General features: G+C 41.6%; 1 protein-coding gene across 24 annotated transcripts in view; it reads left to right on the forward strand.

Moving 5' to 3' along the window:
• ZMIZ1 (zinc finger MIZ-type containing 1) overlaps positions 1-19,743 on the forward strand; it is a 510,613-nt gene that overhangs the window by 381,824 nt on the left and 109,046 nt on the right. The window contains exon 1 of one of the 24 annotated variants that reach the window (XM_075934755.1): positions 1,116-3,552. The exons of 22 other annotated variants lie outside the window; for them this stretch is intronic. The gene's annotated coding sequence lies outside the window, so the exon portion shown is untranslated. Of the gene's footprint in view, positions 1-1,115; positions 3,553-3,633; positions 4,151-19,743 lie in introns of those variants that run through there. One more of the 24 variants, XM_075934756.1, reaches the window with a different exon arrangement.

The following is a 19,743-nucleotide window of genomic DNA, read 5'->3' on the forward strand; positions in this document are numbered from 1 at the left end:
GAACTAGCGGGGTAGTGTAGACATACCCTAATACTGCTACCCCTCTGATATAGGTAGATACAATTGGTGGGCAGTGCTCCTTTGGGGGCCTTTCATCATCTCTCTTTAATCATCTACGGGTGTTGCAAGTAATGTACTCTTTGCGCTTCCCTGAAGGATTGAATGACACGGAAAATCCAAGGGACACTTGGCAGCTGGAGTCACAGAAATGAGGCAGTTTTCCAGGGAGTGGAATCTGTGTTAACCCAAAGGGCAGCACAAAGCACAGCCACAAGGCCTGCTCTCCTACACTGGTTTTTAAAAAAGGCTTTCCCGGCCCAGGCACACACTCCTACCAATAGGAAATGACTTCAATGAGTCTTGTCAATAGTTATCACTGCATGAGACAACCCTTCCTATGATGTAATTTGACACACTGCTGTCATTGGATTTAAACATAGTAATCTTAAAAATGATTGGGAATTTGCCCTGCAGAAGAAAAAACTCTCATGATTAATTTGTACAGATGATAAACCACTTCTTTGCCAAAATACGGTTTGCTATGAAGTATGATTTAATCCATTTAACTACAGTGCCAGATTCCTCTGACAACTGTGACTCAAAAGTCATCACAGAAAGTGGTATTTCAAGTGGCAGGGTGGGATTAGAAACCTGCTGAAGATTTGTCAGAGGAGAAGTAAGTACATAATTTTTAGATAAATGATTTGTCTACTCTAAACCACTTCCGTTGAAAAGACAGGCAGTTTAAAGAGAAACCTACACTTTGACACTGGAAAGTGAATATAATTGCAGCAAGAAAAAACTGTGATCTTTTTTAATGAAAGTAAAAAAAAAGTGTAAATGCATCAATGGGGAAATTATGTCTATATTTATTGTCTTCTGAGAAACTCAGATTTCAGTATGGTTTGCATTCAGGGAAGCCATCAACATTAAAATGTGCTATATTTTAAAATATGTAATTGGCAATATTGGGATTAAAGCTATTAAAAGCTTAGTAATTGCAATAAAATCTGAAACTGACACAACACTTGGTGTTTTGTGTACATTTACATATTTAAAATGTGCATATATATTTATAAATAAAGAGAATATTTTGGGTTATTTTTTTTCTTCAGATAGAACTTCAAATTCTGAAATCAGAGGAGTTACACCAGCAAGGACTTTGGTTTTTTTGGGGGGTATTCTCATCTCAATCCCTTATAGTATTGCCAGTTCCAAATAACATTGTCATCTGAAACTGACACGTTATCATTTTCTCTGCCTGCCAGTCAGTATAATTCACTTCTCCTTAAAGTGCAGTGTTATTCTGAAAAGTGATAAAAACAGTGTCATGAGATTGTGTGTATCTCTCCTTGTCTCCATCTTAAAGTGGATCAGCTTGCAAATTCAGTTTTTGTTTTGAGGTTTGTGGGTTTGTTTTTCTATCAGCCCTGCAGACTCTCTCTGGACTATGAGAATCTAGCTGGATTCCTTCCACCTCATGTCTCCATCTCAACTCTCAATACTAAAAGTTGTATAGGCCAAATGATGCCCTTTTGACACCATACGCAAGCCATATTGATTTTAAATCCTGCCATCAGTTGCACTTATGCAGCTCTGGAGTTTGCAGAAGTTTAAGTGAGAGGAGGATTTTGACTTGCAGCACCTTTTTCCATTTTTGGATGTATGAGAATGGGTGACAATACAGTTTGACTGCCTGACCTAAAGCTACATCCTCAGGGATGGAAGTTAGTGGAAATGAAATGTACTTTTACTTGTTTGATCTGGATTCACAGGAAAAAATAATGAACCTAACAAGGCCTTTTTTATGGAATCTCTTTTTCGGAGCAGCACCACACTTTAGTATTCCTGATAGTTTGCTGCCTTGATTGGTCATGTTGCACTTTTTTGGGTAGGTGGGGGGAGAGAGAAGGACATGGTTTGCGAGTAATTATGAATTCTGGAAGAAAATACAGAGCTCTTTTAGTTTCTTGGACAAAAAGTAATGCAAGTGGATCTGCTAGTACTTCATAACAATAGTATGTTCATGTTCTTTCTTTTTTTAAATGGAAGCAGCAGTATATTAACCCAGTGAGCTCTGTGATAAAATGTCCTCGTGCCCTTTAAGTGGAGGTACATTTGTGCCTGGGAAGGAAGCGGCTATTTACCACAGGATGCTATGTCAGGAAAAAGCTGATTCTTGGTCAGCCACAACTTAAACTGCCAGTTTTCCCTCAGAGGAGGGGGGGGGAAAGTCAAATATATTTCCTCTACGTTTCTTTCTTGTCTTTTATATTATCAGCTCCTTAAAGAAAGCCTTTACGCAGAAGAGCTTATTGAAATATCTTTCTTTGTCAGGAGTACTTTGGAAGTGTTGAATGTATTTAAAATGCACACATCTCTCATTTTAAAATTTCACGGTTTTAATTGTTACAAGGGAAATTATTGGACTTGTTAAGAAGAATGAGCCACAGGTGGGGAGTTGTGGAGGCTTGAACTGACATTCTGTGTGGTCTTGAGGGAAGCCATTTGAGCTGAAATTTTCAAAGTGGGCCACAGGAGTTAGGCACCTAACTCCCATTGAGTTCCCTTAGGCTCCTTTGAAAGCACATTCTTCTTTTCTCTGTGCCTCAGCTTCCCCTCTCCCCTCCCCAAATTAGCAGTAATATTTACCTATCCATTTGGCAAGGATAAATGCTTGGCTGGTGCTTTGCTTATTGAAATGATACATGAAAACTAAGCATAACTGCAATATTTTGGACTATCAAGGCTAAATAAAAATAAAGGTTCAAGTAACACAATCCTTTCTTCCTCGTTCCCTCTCCTCCACTCCCTGCAAAAAAAAAATAAAAAAATCAGCTATAGGTGCCAATCAAATGGCACTAACCATTTCCTATATTTCAACAAGTAACTAAGATAAATCATGCCCCTGCTGCATATTTAACGTTCATCCTACTAGAAAACGTGTCCATTCACTTCCTCCCACTCTGCCTCCAGTGGACCGATTCCTCTTCACGTAGGAAGCCACCAGCATTGCCTAAATGCAGAGGCTTCTCTTGGCGCTAATTAGCATGACTAGTTTGATGGATTTAGTCAACAGCATTTTAACGGGGAGGGCGGGGGGAGAACAAGTGTCTTAAATTTTCCAGTTCTGAGGATTTTTCAGCCTCCGTGCCCTTAATGATTTGTTATACACACTCGAACCAGAGTGGCTTCAAATTAATTGATCAAGGGGGTTTATTTTAGTATTTTGGCTGGATGCCAAATAAAGAGGCTTTGTCCTTCTACTCTAAGCACCACCCCTCCTTGCAAGTTTGAAATGTGAGCTGCCTGGGTTTTTTTTTCCCCCTCCCCTCCTCCTCCTCCTCTCTTTTCTCCCTTCTGGGCAAAGTGGCTGTGATTGCTTGTGTGTGTGGTGTGTGTGTGTGTATGTGTGTGTGTGAGAGAGAGAGAGAGAGAGAGACAGAGAGAGAGAAGGGATGTGTATATGGATGAGAGAGATGTGTGTAATGGGCGAGATGGATCACTAGAGACAGAAAAGAAAACCATCCATATCAGTAACATGCAGCGGAGGTGAGATTTTCTGAGTGTTTGATTTTCTTAAAACCCTTACAGAAGATTTAAAGCAGCCTGCTTGCATCCTGTTCGCTGAAGACATGCTCCTAAGCAATGTCATATGGATGCTGACATGCACATCGCTGTTTCAGGTCTGTTCGTGTGTGTGTGTGAAGTTTTAAAGCTTAACCTGATTCTCTTTATTGTCTCTGGAGGGTTGTAGCTTGAGCACAAATAGGCTGTTGGCAAGTACAGCATGAGCCCATTAGCAAGACTCCATCTGTGATTGGTTTTGCCTGGAAACCGGGAGACAAGCAATGAATAATTGATGTGTGTTGTGCAGTAGCTGGACAGGCAAAGAGAAGAGAGAGAGAGAGAGAAACAGAGCAGTGCAGGGTGCCCTCAGAAGGGGGAGAGAGAGAGAACAAGCTTGAAAATAGCTACTGGCTGCCTTATGCTGAGATTAAGGCAACCCTGGCTGTCTTTGTTCTGCACTAGATGGTTTCTGCCTAGAAGTGTTTTCAGACATATGTGGCCTTTTTCTACAACAGAAGAGAGGCAGGAAAAAACAGAGGAGGGGGAGCAGAGGAGGTTTTGAATGAAATATAACTTGTGGGTAAGTTGGTTTCTGGGGGCGGGGGGAGGAAGGGAGTGTATATGGATGTGTGCGAGCGTGCGCGCGTGTGTGTGTGTTTGCTCCGGTCTGAGACTGTGTGTGTGGTGTATGTGTGACAGAGAGAGAGAGAGAGAAAGAGCATTGTGGGTAAAGCAATGCTGTATGTTGTCAGATGGGAAAGGCAGAATAAGGAGATGAAAGGCAGACATGAGTAGGAAACTGGGACATATTTGCATACAGTTACTGTTCCTTGTGCTAGCCCCTGAAGAGAATTTGGGGATATCCAGGTCTCGCTAATTTGATTGATTGGTACTTAGGACATTGTTATTTTAGAGGGAGAAATGTTGACTTGTAAGCAGACATTTTACATTTTTGGGGGGGCTTCTTTTTACTTGCAACTATAAAAAGCAGAATGTACATCAAACATTGATGGCATTTCCTTAAACTGTCTTGACTGTCAGCATGTTGTATATTCCAACAGATATTATGGAAAGAGCAAGTACTATATGTGTTATCACCAGTTCATTTATGTTGCCTTCATAAGGACCTTGCTGTATGTAACTTACAACTAACATGCATCCAAACTGGTATAGACATGATGTTGCCAATAGGAATTTCAGATTCTAAAGTTGACATATTTTTTCCTCCCATGTGGAATGTAGTCTGCAATAGTAATTGTGTTACTAAGTTTTATTTAAAAAACAATACAGGACACTTTTGATACATTTGAGAGAGTATTTCAAAAGTTTGGAAATTAAAACTAGTGACACGGAAGCATTTGAAGTCCTGCTAAATGGTGCTTTAGTAATGTTCTTCTTAATTACCTGGAGCAGAGCAAGCGATAGTTTTACAGTGAAATAAACTAGGCTCAGTTAAATCTGTAAAGAAATTAGACATGCAGAGATGTGGTTGGAATGAAGCAGTGTATAAATTCGAAACTCAGAATTGTATTTCTAATAAACATCAACAACATGGCGGAGGAAGTGTGGTACAGTATGTAACAACTTTCCTGATCTGCTTGTCTAGAGCGGTTTTAGAACCTGATCCTGTGTCCAATGAAGTTAGCAGCAAAACTCCAATTGATTGTCATTATCCAAGATTAGACACACAGTTTAATTGTTTCCATTTAGGGCCTGATCCAAAATCCATTGGCTTTGAATCAGGCCTTCAGTCCAAAGTGGCTTGAACTGAGCAATGACAGGTATATCTTGTCAGCCACTTACATGTTGCCCTATACCAGGATGACCCAACTGTAGAAAACCCATGGATTTAATTTTTGAAGAAGAATCAGTAGAAATGTATTCTCTTGTGTGTGCCAGATGAAATTATGAACTTGTCTGATAAGGAAGTAGCCAGGTTTATTTAAAGAAGTGATAGATTAGATTAGGCAGGTAATTGAACCAAAATGACAAACTTCATCTCTATGAGCATTATGCCATTTGAAATGCGATAGTACTTAAACTAAAAATAAAAAAATAATAAAAATTACCCATTCTTTTATTTTTTGCATAAAGATTTATTACAATTGTATTAATAAGGTTTGTTTAAGTTTTTGTTACTATGGATCTTGTTGTAGATGTGGATGGGTTCCATCTTAGAAATCACTTGTTGGTTGACTTTGTCTTGGTTTTATAATAGGTAGAAGTAGATGCTGCGTTTTAAACTAACAAAAACATAAATTCTGTTCCTATCTCAAGCCACGCTACTCTGCAATGTTTTGATTTCTCCTTTAGTTTAGTCTATATATCAAAATGGCATCTGCAGCAAAGCTTTTGGGCTGAAAATTGAGGTGAAAATTTGCTTACGAACATGTAAAATTAATTTCCGGGAGGCAAAGGAAGGAGCCATTGGAGAAAGTTCTTGGGTTGAAATGTAACTGCATTTATAGTATCTTCTTCTTAGAGCTGAGACAATCTGCATATGTAATGATAGGGCGGTAATTTAGAGAGCTGCCTAGTAACATGGGCTTCTTGTGTGCTGAAGGTTAGGAAAAGAATTAGGGGAAGAGTTGGTGTGTCCTACCCAAAAAAACAATTACTAGAGGTTTAACCACGGATAAAAATCTGTGTGCAAGCTATTTATTGCTGCTCTATCTGTTACAAGCTGAATGGATAGCACCTATGTCTCTGTGTTTGCTACTGTGGTTTTCACGTCTCAAGGGTGTCGTACTGTTGTAGTCATACTTTGTCATAGCAAGGTGACCAGCAAAAGGATGTTACTAAACAAGAAGAAATCCTATATAAGTACAGCCAGCCGCGAAGTTTTACCCCGTGGGATTTCAGACTTTTTCCCTAAGAAAAGGTCAAAATCTATGTGAGGACAGGAGGCAAGTTTGGTTTTCCTCTTCACCTTTTATTGCTATCAGCAAACCCTGCTGCTGCCCCTCCAAATGGGATACCTGCGAGGTGTCTGATGCAGAAAACTTACAGGAAGTTACTGCAGAAGACAACCTGCAACAAGCTGGGCTTCAGGGATGATCCACTGCAGTTTGCAGACTGGCTGGAAGTTTCATCTCGCTGTTCTCTCCTCCCTCTCCTCCCCCCCCAGTCCTGTTCCCCAGATCCAGGTCCAATGAATCCCTTAATCTGTGGCCCTTCTGCAGCGGGATGGAAAAGTACAGAGTTAAAAACCATCAGAAAAGATAGCAGAGTTTCCCACTCTTGTTTGTAGCAGGGCTTGGAAAGTGTCAGAGAAGGTCTGTTTACAGAGATGTTATACAATGATAATACCATCTCTTAGCTTTTCTAGCACTAAGGTAACATTATTCCCTATCTTACAAGCATCCTAGATAGAGATCAGATGAGTAGATTTTTCCCATTCGCTAGTCTTATTTAACCACTTATAATCGATTAAAACACTATTGCCATCGAGGAGGAGTTCCTTATGGTTAGTGTGTGCTGAAGTATGTGGGAGGGAAACTGCCACAAAGCCTTCTCATCCTCTACTGGAACCAAAAATGTAAAACACCTGTGGATAATGTGATCGGGATTCTCCTTAGGATAAGCATTCTAAGTTCCCATAGATAAATAGATCATGTAAGTGAATGTGGTAATGCCAAGCTGTCCACTGGATGATGGGTACTGGGGATGAATGAGAATCATCTCCCCCCATCTAGGGTTGCCAACTTTCCTCAATGGATGGACTGGACACCATTGCCAAAAATGGCTGGCAGTCCCTCTGGTTGGGAAACATGGCAACCTTATGGTCCTATCTACCCTTATTGTCCCACAGACACATCCTGGTCACAATGGCATGTGTGGGGCACTCTGGGACAGACCCCCAACAAGGGCTTTGAGGAAGGCAGTCAAGATAAATAAAATGTTGGCTGAGAATCAGATGTGTTTGACTTGAACGAGCCCTTCAGCCAGGAAATCCACAAATATTGAGAAATGGTTGAGCTCTTATGAAATGTAAGTGTTTAAAAATGCACAATGGAATCATGCAGTAATTTTTGTTAAATCATGAGGAGTGTCATTTGTCATCAGTGTGAAAGCCAGCCCAACTGGCATACACCTAGGATCATTTAGGGCTCACCAAAGAGAGTGAAACCCACAACACTCTCATCATTTTTTCACTCTTAATTAGAGTTCCCTTAAGAGTTTCTCCTTCAATATTAAGACAAAGAAACCCTGAGAACAGAGGGATGAAACTGAATGATACTGAGGCTGTAGTTCTTCTTCGAGTGCTTGTTCACGTCGATTCTAATCAGGTGTACATGCGTTGCATGCACAAGTGTCGGAAATTTTCCCCCTAGCAGCTCCTGTAGGGTTGGCTGTGGAGACCCCTAGAGTGGCGTCACCATATCAACAGATACCATGGCTGACCCTGCCCTCCCTCAGTTCCTTCTTACCATCCATGACAGTGTTGGAATGTCCTAGCTCTTGCCTTGACACGTGTTTAGTCGCTATCTATAGCTCTTCATTGTCATCTTATTAAGTGTTGCAGAGTTTCAGTGTTATCAGAAACAGCAGGCAAGCGCCCAAGAACTGTAGCCCCTCTGGGGTACCAGAGAATGCCTAATGCCCCAGGCTTTAAATTGTGCCCAATGGCATGGGCCAGTATTATGTTGGAACGTTGAGTCCTCCACATGGTTGGGATGGGATATTCCCTGCAGTTTGCATCTCCACCACCTCACCATCCCCCTTACCCTCCCCTTTCAGGTACCCTCTCATGAGCATCTCCTGCAACAGGAGGCCCGATCTCACCTCAAAATAAGAATGATACAAGAGGTCCCCTTTGGCAGTCAGAGGCAGGGGTTTCTATTCCTGTTACTTCTTTGTTCCAATGGCAAAAGGCGGTCTAAGAACAATCCTAGACCTGAGGAGTCTCAACCACTGTATGTGAAAATTAAACTTCAGGATGGTCACGCTAGCCTCAATAATCCTTTGCCTGGATCCAGGAGACTGGTTCACTGCCCTCGACATGAAGAATGCATATTTCCCCATCTCAGTCCTTATATGTTACCTCAGATTTACGAGAGTGAACAAGCAGTATCAGTGTGCGGCACTGCTGTTTGGCCTTTCTTCTGCCCCACAAGTGTTTACCAAATGTATGGTGGTGGCTACAGGCTTTTTGTGGAAAAGAGGGGTCCAGGTTTTCACACACTTGCTAATTGGTTGCTGACAGTGATGTCCAGAGAACAGCTCTATGCACACGCAGACCTTCTGCTAGTAGGGTTGCCAGGTGTCCAGTATTCACCCGTGCAGTTCGGTATTTTCGGCTCCTGTCTGGTAAAAAAAAATCAGAGAATACCAGGCACCTGAGATGTCCGGTATTCTCTGAATTTTTCCCCAGCCAGGAGGCTAAAATGCCGGGCACCTGGCAACCCCACAAACACTCAGCACCTGGCTTTCCCCCCCGAGCTCCCCCGGCCCCAGCCCCCATCCTTACCTGGTTCCCCAAGGCTGCCGGCCCAAAATGGCTGCTGGCCAAAAGCAATGCTTCCCCTGGGTCTTAGTGTTCAACCACTTCCCTGTTCCTATCCCTGTACTCACTCTTAAACGGGACATGCTGTTTTAATGATGTTTTATTTATTTATTTATTTATTTTGGTCCAATAACTTTCATCTCTCCTCCCCCCCGTTCACCCCCCCTTTTCCCCTTCCCGGGCGGGGGGTGGGGTGGTGTTTAGTACTTTTGTTTCAACCGTCTGGCAACCCTATCCGCTAGAGCTGTTCAGAGCCCTGGGCATCCTCCTCAACAGGGGAGAAGTCAGTGTTGCAGAAAATAGAGTTTATAGGGGCAACCCTGGACTCAACCCAAGAGAAAGCTTTTCTGCCCAAATCCCAGTCTCAGCCAATATGGGACTAACATAAGAACAGCCATACTGGGTCAGACCAAAGGTCCATCTAGCCCAGTATCATATCTGCCGACAGTGGCCAATACCAGATGCCCCCGAAAGAGGAATCACAACAGGTAATCCTCACATGATCCCTCCCCCCACACCCACCTCCAGAGAAATAGAGGGGAGGGATACCATTCCTATCTATCCTGGCTAATAGCCATTGATGGACCTAATCTCCATGAATCTATCTAACTCTTTTTTGAATCCTGTTAAAGTTCTAGCATTCACTGTATCCTCTGGCAAGGAATTCCACAGGTTAACTGACCGCTGAGTGACGAAAAATTTCCTTTTGATTGTTTTAAACCTGCTACCTATTAATTTCATTTGGTGACCCCTAGTTCTTATATTTTGGGAATAAGTAAATAACTTTTCCTTATTCACTTTTTCCACACCAGTCATGATTTTATAGACCTCTATCATATCCTCACCCCCTTAGTGTCCTCTTTTCTAAGTTGAAAAGTTCAAGTCTTTTTACTCTCACTTCATATGGAAAACCCCTAATCATTTTTGTTGCCCTTTCCTGAACCTTTTCCAAAACCAGTATATCTTTTTTGAGATGAGGTGACTGCATCTTTTAAAAATATTTGAAATTTTAAAATACTCAGGTGGATTTTTCAAAAGCACTCTGTTTTGGCCTCACTCAGCTCTGATTGAATTCAGTGGCAGCAGAGTTAGGACTCCTAATGTTTTAGAAGCTGTCATTCCAAGATCATACTGATGTTATTAGAGGCTGGTTATCCCACTACTGCCCCTCCAGTCTTGGCATTCTTGAACAGAAATGGGTGAGTGAGATTTTGTGGCCTGCAACGTGCAGCAGGTTAGACTAGGTGGCCGCAACTGTCCCTTCTGATTTTAAAGTCAAAGCCTGAATCTGGCTCCTTGTTTGTTTAATGAGATAATAAAATTTGGCAGGTGTCAGAAGTTGTCTTATCCCTTGACTGGGTTTCGCTAGGAAGCAAAAAGTATTTACTGTGAGAAAACTTTGCTAATGAATTATCAGGCACATCTCTAGTAAAGATGTTTGTGGTCCAGGCATTTGCAATGCCTTACAGAGCTGCTGTCAGAACTCTTTCTGAAATTTCAATCTGGGTTCAATAGTAGCTATAACTCCAAGACTCTTGGTTGAGTTCATCATGATTTACTTGTTCATGCAAACTTCAGTGGCTTATGTAGCCTTGATGTGTCAGCAGCATTTGATTCTATTGATCACAGAATGTTGTTTGATTGTCTTGAGCAACTTTTAGGTCTCCAGGTTCTGTTAACTTTGGTTTACTTCTTCCATTTCTCTACATTCTCATTTTGCTGCTGTGAATAGTTCTCTCTCTGATTCTCTTTGTGTTCAGTGTGTCATGCTTTTTACTACATGTGATGATACTTTTAGTACACACTGTAGCTGTAATTTGGGTTCATTCCTAGATTTTGTTGTCTATTCTTATCAATAAGAATGTTTCCAGTGCACTCATTTGTCAGGTATCTTGGGTTGTGGAAAATTCCTTTTGTCTTAGCAATAATAAAATGAAAAGCTTGTAGCCCTAAATATTACATTGGTCTTTTGCTACTACATAATATTTCTTTTGTTTGAAATCATATTCTTGTTCTAGATGTACAGAAACAAAGGGTTATCATTAAAAAAAATCTGGCTCATGTCTTCTGACCATTTAGGGAGCATTTTTAGAGTGTATTCTTGTCTATTTTCAGTCAGGTCCTCCTGATGCTTTTATCCGTGTTTTGTTTCCCTTCCTCAGGGAAGAAACATTATAATTTCTTAATTGGCTGATTTGCCTAGAAAGACTTTACATTGACTCCACAGAGCAAAATGGGGCTGTCAGTGAATGTACTGTGCAGTGCAGTGCATTCTGCTTAAAAACTGAGATCCTTGTTCTAAGATATTAGATTACCTCTCCATCAGATTTTGTTGATCTTCTTAATCCTGTGTTGCAAGATGTTCTTTGAGATTTGCCAAGTAAAATTGGTTTATGTTTCCAAGATTCACTTTCAAGCCTCGTGGAAAAAAGAGATTTAGGTGGTTAAGCTTCAGTTTTATTTCTGGATACACTTATATTCTAAAGTGAGGGGACAACCTGTTTTTCTTTTAAAGCCCCAATTTGATTTATCCCGGTGGATTAATTTACTTACCTGTAGGCCTGTGCAAAATTTTAGCATAAAAGGCCCAATAAAATAGTGTGTGGGGGTGTAATTGCTGTTAATTTCCACTCTAATTCAGGGTGAGAATAATAATAATTGTAACTTTGAACTTCTAGAGCATCTTTCTTTGCTTTCAGCATGTGCTGTGGTGTATGATTTTTAATTTCCTGAGGCAACATTTCACATATAGACTAGCAAATGTTTTTTGACCTTCATTATACTTCTCATTAACAAACTCCCCAATATCCATAACCAACTGCATCTTAAGCATTAGTGATCATACAGTGTTTAGTGGCATGTCTTTTATGGCATATTTTGGCACTAATTTGGGCAGGAGGCAATGGCTCAGTCAGCAAGATAACCATGGAACATTGTCTGGTTAGTGGTACACACGAATCCTTTCTGTTAAGTGTGTTTTATTAGCAGAGCTGTATCAGCTGAAATTAAATATGAGAAAAACAGGAAAGTTATACCAAAGCCAACTTTAAGTCCACAATATTTATAGTTAAAACTGCCATTGCATTCTTAATTCAGCCCGTCAACTCCATGTCAGAGAGCTCAGAGCCAAATATCCTCCAGACACTACAACCACATGAAATGCATTTACATTGGTCCCAGTTCTTCATTCGCTCCATGTGCTGACTTGCTATTGATCCTGCCTCACACTGTAAGAACCTATCACAGGGGCTGCAAAGATGCATCCTATATCGGCGCTAGCAGGGAGACAGAAGGCATCGCATAGAGTTGCCAACTTTCCTGACCACATGAACCAGGTGCCATTGCCGCGAATAGCACCCATTCCATCTGGTCAGGAAAGTTGGCAACCCTGCATGAGTTCATGGGCTTGGAGGGAAACATTCCCTGTAGGTGGACAAGCAATAACAAGGAGGGTGAGAGCAGAGAAGATACTAACAAAGCAGGGAGACGCAGTGACAGGTGCTGTTTTCTGCAATAGTTTTTTAGCTCTGGGATCTAATAAAGACCAGGTAGACAATGTACCAGAGTGCAGTGAAGGCTAGTATCCCACTGCCCATCCCTGTGCCCCTCGTCTGCAAACTCCTCAGAGTTCACAATCAAGCGTAGGACAAGGGTTCTCTGCATTGCAGTGTGACCCCCTTCTGACAACAAAAATTGCTACATGACCCCAGGAGGGAAGACTGAAGCCTGAGCTCACCCAAGCCTCGTCATCCCGGACTGGGGGCTAATGCCCTGGATATGGGTATCACAGCTGAAATGCAAGGGCTTCAGACCCAGGCAGAGGGCCTGCAACGTGAGCAAAGGGAGTCCCAGGGCGAAAGTCTCCCAGGCTTTGGCTTTGGCCACACGTAGTGGGTCTGGGGCTTTGGCTCCAGCAAGTCTAAGCCCTCGTGATCCCATTAAAATAGGTTTGTGACCCACTTTGGGATCCCGACCCACAGTGTGAAAACTGCAGGATTAAAGCATTGCCTTCATTTCTCTGAGCTAGGTTTCTTCTTCCCCCTCCCACAAAGAGACCGTTTTGCTAGCTGTCAGGATGGTGTCCCATTTTGAGCATTCATAACATTTAATGCATTTCTTTATTGCGGTGTTTCAAAGCTGCTGCCAGGCCGCTCTGGTTTGTTTACTTACTCCCATTGGCTGCGGGTCGCTGTTTTTGTATTGGATAAAATGTCTCTTTTGATAAAATATCTATTTTGTACACCAACTGCCCCTGCTGTTCAATATGAACTTCAGAATGATACAAACTATATTGGATGGACTTGGGGTAGTTAAAAACGTGAACAAAAGAAATCCTCCTCCTGGTTAAATTACTATAATTTAGCATGTTCGGTAGGGCTAACGAAGTGATTTATCTGACATCTATTCCTCAGGCATTTAACGAAATCTATTACACTCCCATTCTGTTTATTTTGGCTGATTGACAAATTAACAAGCTATTTGCATGGTAGGTTTGGGTGGTACCTCCCTCTCTTACCCACACTCCCCACATTTGAACAGCTTTTAATTTAATTGTTTATCATGGAGGCAAATTATTATTCAGACAGGTGTCAATCAAAAGAGGACTTAAAAAAACCCAACAAAAACCTGAAGTAATCGTTTGTGAGTATGATCATAAGAAAAGATGGATGAAAATATTGCACTTGAAGCCACTTGCATTTGCACTACAGCATTTCTGACACAAGATTCCCATAGTTTATGAGACGCTTTCTTTTCCTTGAACCCATGTGGAATGTTGAAGTGTTAGTTTTTATTATTTATTTATTATACAGGAACAGCACTCGTGCGGTATGCTGTGTAACCCATTAAACTGTTCTTTTGTAGTGCTATTCAGCAGTGCATTCAGTAGAAAAATGAGCATGGTTTCTTTGTTGGGTTATCACTGTGTTGTTCTACACCTTACCTTTTGAAGACAAAATGATAGGATTTTATTGTAACAATAGACAGTTCATGCTTTCTGACAATTGCAACTAAGTATTTTCACTGGCTATGTCTTGGTTGTATATTATTGCTGGTCTTTCGGAGCTGGGAGGACCTGCAGAGCTCAGCACTGCTATTCTAATCGGCCTATTAATATCCAAGCTCATTCCCAAGAATAGACTGAAGCAAACTGGTATATTCAACTCAGTAAGTGTCTGATTGTGGTTTGTGCAAAGTGAATATAAGCTTGTGCTTGGGGGTGTTACAAATGGTGTTCAGACTTCAATTAGCCTAGCGGTGGATACGACGAATTTGATTAATTGAATGTACCCTGTCTACATGCATTGAAAGCTTATATGTCTGCTTCAAGGTGAGCTATGATATGAAGCTGCCAAGTGGTGTATGTACAAGTCCTGAGTTTCTTCAACACCTCTATTGGTGATAGACTTTGCTACTTCACTATTAGGAAAACCTCCAGCAAGACGGAGTGGTTGTGTTAGATGTAATCCTACACCCTCAGGTGCATTTTGAACTGTATAGTCACTGAAGAATATATTCACAGAAGATGCCACATACACAGGTTTTTTTTTCCATGCAAGCACAGGATGTCCACTTATCACCTGGTATTTCTTGCATGCAACCTTAGATCTTCTCCGGCGCTGTCTTCCTGCAGTTTTCACAGAGTTACTATTGTCGAATCTATCAGAGTCAGTTGCAGAATTGGCTTTATCCAATCCTTTTAGGAACTTGCCCCAAGTGCTCAGCAGTCAGCTCACCAAATATGGGGAATATGTCTCCAGGCATCGTTTGTACAACCACTGGGGCATCTCAGATGTACCCAGTGGTTTCTTTTTACATATCCTTAGCTCAGGGTCTCTTTCAGCTTGAGCTTCCAGCTTGATGCCCTAAATCAGCTCTGTTCTTCTCACTGTACCATCATCATGGAAGAAGGATGTAGGCATAGGTCCTATTGGATGAATAAGAACAGTTGCCATTGAAACAGCATCTCTATATCTCATTAAAGACGGGGCTCTGCAAAAACAATTTTCAAAATTGATTGCTGCTGTGATTGTCCTTTGCTTGCCAGACTCAAATTTGATGATCTTGACCATGCCAGCAAATGTTTTGCTGCCAGGTTTCTTGACTGGGCCTAAAGAAGCTACATTATCACCAGAAACGAGTACATCTCTCACAAATCTCCATTTCTACTTCACCAATGACTGCTGTTGTACATCTAAAGTTATATGCAGTCTAAGATAGCTTGATAAGCACCTCTGGATGTGATTCAGGGTCAAATGGGTTTGTCATGCTGTACATGACATGGTTGATAAGAGCTGAAATGTGCTTTCCATCACTCTTTAGTGCAGAGGCAAAGAATTCTTTGCCGACTTTGACTTCACTACTTCTTGTTCAGCTATACCTTTCTCTCGTAGCTTTGGCATACTCACGCAGAGCATGTCTTGCGAGGGTCAGTTTCCCATGCTTCTTTCTTGAATGCCAATTAAACTGCAACCCCCAAACTCATGATGTAGCTGTGCACCCAAGGCTTGTGAGCAGTGATGTGATAATTTTGGGACTGTTATATACTATAAACTCCGCTCCTTAAGGGGACATTTTTTAACTGTCTTCTGAAGGACGATACACATTACTGGCTGAATTCCATGTATCAACCAAAGTGCACAAAAGTAGCTGACCCCTGTAAACGGCAGTCTCTTGGCTTTGGATAATATCCTGAGGTTTTCATTCTGGCTGTTTCAGACCAAAGGACTGGAGCACCAATGTAAAACCCACTTGTTCACTTGAGAGCTCTTTATCAGGCTCCCTCACCAGAAGAACATTCACCAACATTTGGATGACTTAAGTCACCAATTTAAGGATGCATGAGGTACAGATCACAGCTGGAGGATTCTCTGCATCTTGGGGTCTTCGAACTATTTGAAGGCTTCAGTATCTGAGATATAGGTGAGAGGATTATTCTAGAAGGGGGTGGGTGAGATTCTGTGGCCTGCATTGTGCAGGGGGTCAGACTAGATGATCATAATGGTCCCTTCTGACCTTAAAGTCTATGGCTGTCTCTACACTGCAACTTGAAAGTAGGAATAAGAGATCCTCCGGAAAAGGGCTTATTTTCCGGAGAATCACGTCTAGACTGGCGCTTTTCTCCGGCTTATCCCCAAGCCGGAAAAAGCGGCAGCCATGTAAATGCAAATGCTGCGGGGGATATTTAAATCCCCCGCGGATTTTGCTATTCCGATGTGTCTAATCTGCATCCCTTTTCCAGAAAAGGGGTGCAGTGTAGACACAGCCTATGAGTCTATGAGTCAGGGGTGGGGAACCACAGGCCTGGGGCAAGATGCAGCTCCCAGCTTGCCTGGATCCAGCCCCCGAGGCTCAGGACTCCCCTCTACCATGGGGCTGGAACACACAAATCTACTAGCCACCCCCTCCTCCCTTGGCTCTGGTGTGTGAGGGGAATGTGGGGAGCGTCTTTCTCCTCAGTCAGGGGCTGCATCAGTGAGGATTTATTTATTTATTTAGCTTCTCAATTGTGTGTGGCCCACAACTGATTTTTTTTGTGGGTCAGCGCCCTCCCCCCACTCCCTGCAACCCAAAAATGGTTCCTCACATCTCACTTAAGTTCTTGCTTCACATTACAGTCATCTTGAACAGCATTAGATTATGTTGTCATGCCTGGAACAAAATTGTAGAACCATAGTATTTTTTTCTGATTGTGCCCGTAACTTGCTACTGGGACTAGTTTGCAGTTTCTACACCCGAGGGAAGTATAACTTTGTACCTTGGTTGTAGCTACAACAGGAGAAGAGCTGCTTGTGTCTCCCTCTGAACGACAGAATGACATCAACTGCCCATTTGAATGTGGTCTCAGCATCTCGCTTACTTGCGCTTCAACTAGAACCAACAGCAAAATTGAGATCTGTTTGTAGATCCGTCTGTACTATGTAGTACATGAGCAATAGACCAATTAACCGTTTTTTTCTATACTGCTTCATTTGTTCACTTTTCTATATAAACAGTCCAAGCTTAACAAGCTCTTTGGCCTTTGTGGCCAGCGGGGGCGGGAGGGGGGAACGAGCACAGGATGCAGCCCCCTAGTTGTATATACGATCATTGTCTAGGGTCTTCAATCAGCTGATAAAATGCATCGTATTATTGCAGAGTAATTAGATATTTTTGCTTTGACTGAAGTAGAAAGGAAAGCACGTTGAGTGATAAACTGCATTCTTAGCAGTCAAGTCTTCCACGGACATTCCGCTCAACGTGTTATCTGTTCTCTGAAGAGCTGCTTCCTTTAGATTGGTTGCTCTCTCAAATGTTTCTGTGCAGGTTGTTGTCTATCTTGTGTGTGTTTCTCGGGCAAACAATGCAGTCGCACTAATCACGGGAGGATGTGCGTGCTTTGGTGGCAGGTCAACATGATGTTCTCTGATTAGATTTCTGATTTCTATTTTCTTTCCTAGATTCAATATAGTTCTGACGTGTCTCATTCAGCTTGCTTGTGTATTTCTGAAACCAACCCCTATGATAGAGTATTGGTGACCGTTACTGAGGTATGGGGAGTCACCAGATCCTTCACTCCCATCGTCAGTCAGATATGACTTTCAGCAAGTAGAAGAGAAGGTTAGGGTTGCCAGGTGTCTGGTATTGACCGGTAAAAACATTCAGAAAACACTGGACTCCTAAAATGTCTGGCATTTTTTAATATTTTTTCCCTGGCCAGGAGGCGAAAATCCCAGGTGCTTACCTGGTTCCACTGGGGAGCAGTCTGGCCTGGAGCAGGGAGACAAGATGGTGGACAGCCAGCAGCAGGCTGTTAGGGCTAAAAAGCCTCAAAAGCATTTCTTAAAGGGGCCACACTGTGTTTTCTTTCTTTATTTATGTATTTATTTATTTATTTATTTTTGCTTAACAACTTTGGTTTCCCTCCTTTTTTTCTCAACAGAATTTTTTCCCCAGTGGTTTTTTTTCGGGGGAGGGGAGGTCGTTATTTTTGGTTAAACCATCTGGCAACCCTAGAGAAGGTTTACTAGTCAACAGGGTTACAGCATAGAACAGACTTGTCAGCACAGTAACCAGAATCAGTCAATACAGTCCATTTGAGGGAGAGGGGGCTCACAGCCAAGGCCTCTGACCCTCTCCCTGCACCCCAAAACCAAGACTAAAAAACCCCATTCTTAGCAGCCTGGCCTCAAGCCCCTTCTCTGCCTTTTGTTCTCTGTCCCAGGCAAAAGGTACCACCTGGCTGCACCTCCTCCTGGGCTCAGCTTACAAAGGGCATGGGTCATTGTGTATGGGCTGTGACAATGGTAGACTCCCACAGTGAGCATCATACCCAAAATTCCCATCACCATCTCGGTATTAGCACAGTGTTCCAGGAAACTGAGACACACATGCAGGATTGCTATAGGACAATAGAACTGACATGCAACATAACAAAGTGAATATAATCCCCACTTCATCACAGTGTAATATCATTTTAACTAGAAAACTCCTACGGTAGCCTTTAGTAGAATCCATCTCTTCTTCATCTCTGGTTTCTGCTGTCAGCATCACAGGATTCTGTCCAGCACTGGTTGTTTTTGATAATTTTTGCATTCTTTTGATTTTCTTCACGAATAATACATTTTTTTCAAAGCCTGTGGAGAGTCTTTTTCTCTGTGGTGTAAGCTTTGAGGGGTTTGTTTCCTCCATGTCTTTATATGCGGTAACTTCCCTGGAGAGGTAAAGTTCCTGAAGAATATTGTTAAAATTACCACCACTTTTCATTTTGTAAATGTATACAGATTTGTGCTAAATTAGATATAAATTAGATCAATCCGATAGCATCAACATTGTCATTTTTGTTTAGTGAGCTCTTTGAAGCCCAGTACGAAACAATGTATTATCACCTCTAACATAATACTGACCTGTGTATAAGAATCACCAAATTAAAAATCTGGAGCTAATAGTGTATGCATTGTCAATTACCAAATTAAATTCTTCTGCCAGGCAGATTACATGCTACATTGCGTGTACAAAAGTTTAGAAATGGACAAGCATTCCATTAGGAATTCAGGTACATTTATATACAATCTACAGCTTCAGTACATAGTAACCTTCAGCATGCAACTGATCTGGTCAGCAAATTTTAATTGAAAATATCTAATACTATTCTAATCATTTATGAGATACCTTGACAGTTAATAACATGCAATGTGAAAATATTTCATATTAATATATTGAAAAATGTTGACATTCAATCCATCCTTTTAACCACATTCTAAATAGCGTAATCATTTCTAAAAATAATATATACTTGCCCATGCAAAGCCAATCTTTTAATATGTTGATGCTTGCTAGTTTTGATCAATAAACACCATATTAAGGTGGTGAAATTAACTTCTGTTTCTGGATCTGTGCAAAAAACTTCTTTCATTTTTGGTATCATTGTTTCACCATGTCTACTGGCCTGTGGCTCCTCTTGGAAGCTTCATGCTATATCTCATCTAAGTGTGCTTTTAAATAGGGGGTGTTTATAGTATGGGTACACTGACCTGCAAAAAATGTGGGCTTTTGTGGAGTATTGCCCCATACCTAAATGTAATGGAGAATGTATTTATTTAAATATAAGCATGTCCCATAGTATGTGAACAATGCATTCATCAAGAACCATTGCAAAAGCCTCATGGATATGCTATTTGTTCCAGAAG

Source organism: Pelodiscus sinensis, chromosome 8 (assembly GCF_049634645.1).
Source record: "Pelodiscus sinensis isolate JC-2024 chromosome 8, ASM4963464v1, whole genome shotgun sequence".
In the NCBI taxonomy this organism is placed as follows: Eukaryota; Metazoa; Chordata; order Testudines; family Trionychidae; genus Pelodiscus; species Pelodiscus sinensis.